The following is a 6,000-nucleotide window of genomic DNA, read 5'->3' as shown; positions in this document are numbered from 1 at the left end:
TCTCCGACTGACTTACTTCACTCAGCATAATACCCTCCAGTTCCATCCACGTTGAAGCAAATGGTGGGTATTTGTCCTTTCTAATAGCTGAGTAATATTCCATTGTATACATAGACCACATCTTCTTTATCCATTCATCTTTCGTTGGACACCGAGGCTCCTTCCACAGTTTGGCTATCGTGGCCATTGCTGCTATAAACATCGGGGTGCAGGTGTCCCGGCGTTTCATTGCATTTGTATCTTTGGGGTAAATCCCCAACAGTGCAATTGCTGGGTCGTAGGGTAGGTCTATTTTTAACTCTTTGAGGAACCTCCACACAGTTTTCCAGAGTGGCTGCACCAGTTCACATTCCCACCAACAGTGTATGAGGGTTCCCTTTTCTCCGCATCCTCTCCAACATTTGTTGTTTCCTGCCTTGTTCATTTTCCCATTCTCACTGGTGTGAGGTGGTATCTCATTGTAGTTTTGATTTGTATTTCCCTGATGGCAAGTGATGCAGAGCATTTTCTCATATGCATGTTGGCCATGTCTATGTCTTCCTCTGTGAGATTTCTGTTCATGTCTTTTGCCCATTTCATGATTGGATTGTTTGTTTCTTTGGTGTTGAGTTTAATAAGTTCTTTATAGATCTTGGAAACTAGCCCTTTATCTGATATGTCATTTGCAAATATCTTCTCCCATTCTGTAGGTTGTCTTTGAGTTTTGTTGACTGTATCCTTTGCTGTGCAAAAGCTTCTTATCTTGATGAAGTCCCAATAGTTCATTTTTGCTTTTGTTTCTTTTGCCTTCGTGGATGTATCTTGCAAGAAGTTACTATGGCCGAGTTCAAAAAGGGTGTTGCCTGTGTTCTTCTCTAGGATTTTGATGGATTCTTGTCTCACATTTAGATCTTTCATCCATTTTGAGTTTATCTTTGTGTATGGTGAAAGAGAGTGGTCTAGTGTAGTGTAATCATTTTCTTGATGAAACATTGAACCTTTAAAAATTTAAGTAATGGAGAAGTATTTTTAGCGTTAGGCAGCAGATTAAGATGTATTTTCCCAATAAGAACATGTCTGGAAGTAAACAGTTGTTGGAATTGGTTTAATAGTTCAATCATGTTAGGGCTGGAGTCTATGCAATCATCCTGGTTCTTTATTCAGTGTCACTATAGATGTCCCAGCACAATTTATCAATTCTCATTCAGGCTGAAGGGTAAAAGAGGTCAAAGTATCAATGTTATACATTTTGTTCAGAAAATAAGTTAGAAAACCCACAACAGAGTCTTACTTGGTATACTTTACTAGAATTGTGTCACATTTGTTTATCTACATGTTTATCTCTTAATTTCACAAGAGTTTGGGAAAACACAAGTATATATCCAAGAGGAATTTGGAAAGGGAAAAGTGATTTGGATACAGGGAATTGATCAGCCAATAGGTCAGTTTCACCTACTTTTTGTCACAAAGCCTATACATTTAGCCAGAAATCTTTTTTTTTTTTTTTTTTTTTTTTTTTTTTTTTTTTTTAGCCAGAAATCTATACCTACTTATCCCTACTTAAATATAACCACCATCTTTTCAGGAACACTTTAAAACCTTAATTACAAGTATCCTAAAACAACTAATATTATTTTATATTTTTTAACCTTTATAACACAATTATTCTATTTTTAATCTCCTGTAACTTACTTTTGTATTTCTTTGATGTATTTTTAAAAGTCTTCCAAATGATACCTGTAACACCAGTTCATTAAATTTTATAGATAAATTATACTTTATTGTGTCCATATAACAAAATGATGATTACTCATTCTTTTTGTAGATCAAAAAAATGTATATCATCAATTTCAAAGGGCTTAATTTGATAAATATTCATTCTCCCTTTTAAGGACATTTAGATTGCTTTGAAACAGTTTAGCTATGGATATACTTGTATAAGTTTTCTTCCAAAATAAAAATAAAATGTAAGTTTAACTTCAAGCAATGCTTTTCAAAGATATTTACTGCATTGTGCACATAGAAAATTATATTATTTAACATTTCACACACTATAGAATGCTAACTGGTGTTGGTTACTTGCCATGGAACTCCAACCACCACAGGCATACCTGGTCCCTTTCTGATTACATCATCTGCAGCATAACTGTTGAGAAGTTCTGCCCCAAAGAATATACTGTACATATATTATAGTATTATTTTATAATATACCTATTGGTCTTTTAATAAAACTAAACTTCACCTTTTTTGGTATTTAATTCATTTCTGTCCTTATAATTACTATAGAAATGTTTTATATATTGCTGATTATGAACTAGGCACGTGCTAAGTAATTTCCATGTATTTATGTATGTCATCTTCATAGAACTACCATGAGGTTATTTCTATTTGCAAAAAGGAGGAAGCTAAAGCATACTGAGGTTAAGAAATTTACCCAAGGTCACTTGCCTAGTAAAGAAAGGAGGTTGGATTTGGAACAAGGCAGTCTGGTTTCTCATTCTCAGTTCTTAACCGTTGCATTCAACCTTTATTATTTATTTCCTTTTACTCTGCTTGTGTACTATTTAAGTTATGTAACATCTCCACTTTACATCCTAGGGAGATGAATTTCCTCCATTTTAATTTCATAAGAAGGGTATCGATATTGGCCTTTTTTCTTTCCTATGTAGGGTATTGAGAAAGAGAAAGCCAGTCTCTGATGGCTGGAAGCTGGCCTGATACTCAAGTTAGACCATGGTGATATCCTGTTAAACAGTTTCACTCTATAACCATGTCTAAAACAGACAAAAAATCATTGGCCAAGCCATGAAATTAAAACAAAAGCAAAAACAAAAAACAAGCATCTCTCTATCGTTGCTAATATGAGTGACAGCTGCTTCTTTAACAGATACAGCTTACAGCTTTAGTCTCATTTCATTTCTCTTGTCTTCTAGATAAAATTATTAACATAACTAATCAGAGAATTTTCCTTACTGAGAGCATCCAATTTATAGCAATGACCTACATCCTTGAACTCTCCACAAACGCATCTAGCACAAGCTCAAATCCTATAATGAGCTCTTTCCACATCCTCTCATTCACAACCTTCAGAGATTCCTCATTGTATCAAGCTTCCCTTTTGGCAACAAGTAAATCAAACCAACTAAACATGAGTTTCTAAATTTTCTAAATACATAATAATCTTTGGTTTCCATGTTTGTGGTTTACTAATAAAGTAATATAAAAATTCCCCACTTTTTTTGTATTTCTAAATATGTCCCATTCTATGGTTCAAATTCAGACATTTAGTGTGTATATATATAACATAATGTTATATATATTATATATATATAATTTAAAGAAGTTTAAGGTTTACAGAAAAATTGAGAAGTTACAGAAATTTCCCAAATATTACCTGCCTCAACATATATATAACTTCCCTCATTATCAATATCCCCCACCAGAGTCATTCCTTCCTTACAACTGGTGAACCTACACTGACACACCATAATCATCCAAAGTCCATGGTTTACATTAGGGCTTACTCTGGGCATTGCATATTTCATGGACTTTGTCAAATGTACAATAACATGTACTCACCATTATAGTACCACACACAGTATTTGCACTGACCTAAGAATCCTGCATGTTATGACTATTCATTACTCCATCTCCCCTAACCTCTAGTAACCATCCATCATTTTACTGTATTCATAGTTTGTCTTTTTTTCCGAAATGTCATATAGTTAGCATCATACAACTTGTAGCCTTTTTAGTTCAGTATTTTTCATTTACTAATATGGGTTTTAAGTTTCCTTCATGTCTTTTTATGGCTTGACATCTCATTTATTTTTAGTTCTGGATAATATTCTATTGTATACCATAGTTTATTCATCCATTCACCTATTGAAGAACATCTACTCAAAAAGTTCTCATGCACAATCAATTATGACCCCCCACTGCCACCCAGACAACCACTAATATGATCAATTCCTCTCTTTTATCATATACATAAACACACACACACGCATACACATACTATATATATAGTTTATAAACCTCTAAAACAAATGAAACCAATCTTCAATGATAGAATGGCATATAAATATTTATATGTATATACATATTTTAGTGTTATTACTAGGTTAGTTTTTCTCTTCTAGAGTTTAATATACATCAAATAATAACATGTACTTTCACAGAACTCTGATTTTTAAAAGTATATAAAATACATATATAAGTCAATTAAAAGTGTCATTCGGTCAGTCAGAAAGTCGTATCTTTTTTAAAAAACGATTTTATTTATTTATTCATGAGAGTCACAGAAAGAGAGAGAGCGAGAGAGAGAGAGAGAGAAAGAGAGGCAGACACACAGGCAGAGGGAGAAGCAGGCTCCATGCAGGGAGCCCAATGTGGGATTTGATCCCAGGACTCCAGGATCACGCCCTGGGCTGAAGGTGGCACTAAACCGCTGAGCCACCTGGGTGTCCTCAGAAAGTCATATCGGATCCTAAAACATACATCAGCGAAGCAAGTACAGACAACAAATAATATATATATGTACATATATATACACATACATACGAACAGATTAAAAATTAAATCTAAAAATAAAAAATAATCTGGATGAATGTCACACCAACCAAACCAGTGAGATAAAATGTTTTAGAATTTGCTATAATGACCTATATTTAGGCTGGGGAAAAAACTAGCACAGTTTGGGGGAGTCTCACAAGTGAGGTAAAAAACAACTCAAGTTTTTAATGGACTGCAAGTTTAAACACCAATGACTTACATAGATGCAAGTTAATGAATAAACTAATTAATATGTAATTAAAATAAATACATAATTAAAGCAAATTCAATATCTGAATTTATAAAGCAAATATTCTGTCCATCAAAAGTAATCCTGCTGACCAGATTATATGTCACTCCAATCTAAGTACTGGGAATCATTTGCCATAAGGAATGCTTGCAGAAAAGGTAGTGACAAAAAACATAAAACATAAAAGAGAATAAAAGTTTAATAACGACAGGGTTGAAGTTCTTAAAAATTTGGGGCACTTTCCATGTAGAAGCAAAAGTTGATTCACTGTTTTGTCTTCAAGACAGAATTAAGCTAAGAGGAAATTAGAAATGTTTCATCTCAGTTTGAGAATCAGTAGTGCAGTGGTAGCTGATAAAATGTGGCTGGTGAAAGAAGAGAGCAATGAACACAATCTCCACTGGCAGCACATTTTAAATAATTTTGGGGTAATATTTTGAAATGAGATATCCAAATATCTACACTGAAATCACAACTCTAAGATGAATTGTTCTTTAATTAGGTATAACTCCTTAGTTAATATCAAGCAGGCTCTCAACTACTAGTCTTCCTCCTACCTACCACTCACATCTAATTTTACTATTGAGAAGAATGTTTATGTTTTAAAAGTTGGAAAATACTAAGATTAAAACAAAGAGATGCATGATGTAGTGAAACTTTCTATAATTATTTATTTATTTTTCCTCTGGTTAACTTCTACTCTTCTTGGTTTCAGTAAACTGAAATACCAAAATTATAAGGTAAGGGCCAGTGAATATAAAGTGAAATAGGTGGTTCTAAAGGAGAAATTGAGGTATCCAATTTGTTGATTTGTCTATTTTGTATATTCCATTGTTGTGTTATTAGTCTTTATGCTCACAGAATTATTCAAAGATGTTATTTAAATAGTTAAAAATCTTACTCATGGATAAACAGATAAATATTTGTACAACTCAATGATTTTGTCTACTTGCTTTATTAATTGTGGAATAAAGGATATTGGAAATTTCTAACTATAATCATAGATTTGTCTATTTCTTCTTGCAGTTTTATCTCTTTTTCTTCATATACTCAGAAATTCTGTTCTTAGGCGCATAAAAAGTCATATGCTTAAGAGCTATGATTGTAGGGACACCTCCTTGGCTCAGCTGATAGAGTAGATTACTCTTGATCTCAGACTCCTGAGTTCAAGCCCCTAGTTGGGCATAGAGATTACTTTAAAAAAATCAAAAAGAATT

General features: G+C 33.3%; 1 long non-coding RNA gene across 2 annotated transcripts in view; it reads right to left on the bottom strand.

Annotated features, from left to right (window-relative positions):
* Positions 1-441: 441 nt before the first annotated feature.
* The window catches only part of LOC144294222 (uncharacterized), a 197,541-nt gene continuing 191,982 nt past the window's right edge, over positions 442-6,000 (bottom strand). For both annotated transcript variants that reach the window (XR_013361680.1, XR_013361681.1), the window contains exon 5: positions 442-1,188. This is a non-coding gene — a long non-coding RNA (uncharacterized LOC144294222). The remainder of the gene's footprint in view (positions 1,189-6,000) is intronic.

The sequence above is a fragment of the Canis aureus genome, chromosome 2 (genome assembly GCF_053574225.1).
Source record: "Canis aureus isolate CA01 chromosome 2, VMU_Caureus_v.1.0, whole genome shotgun sequence".
Classification (NCBI taxonomy): domain Eukaryota; kingdom Metazoa; phylum Chordata; class Mammalia; order Carnivora; family Canidae; genus Canis; species Canis aureus.
Note: the sequence above shows the minus strand (reverse complement) of the source record. Positions and strands in the feature narration are given on the sequence as shown.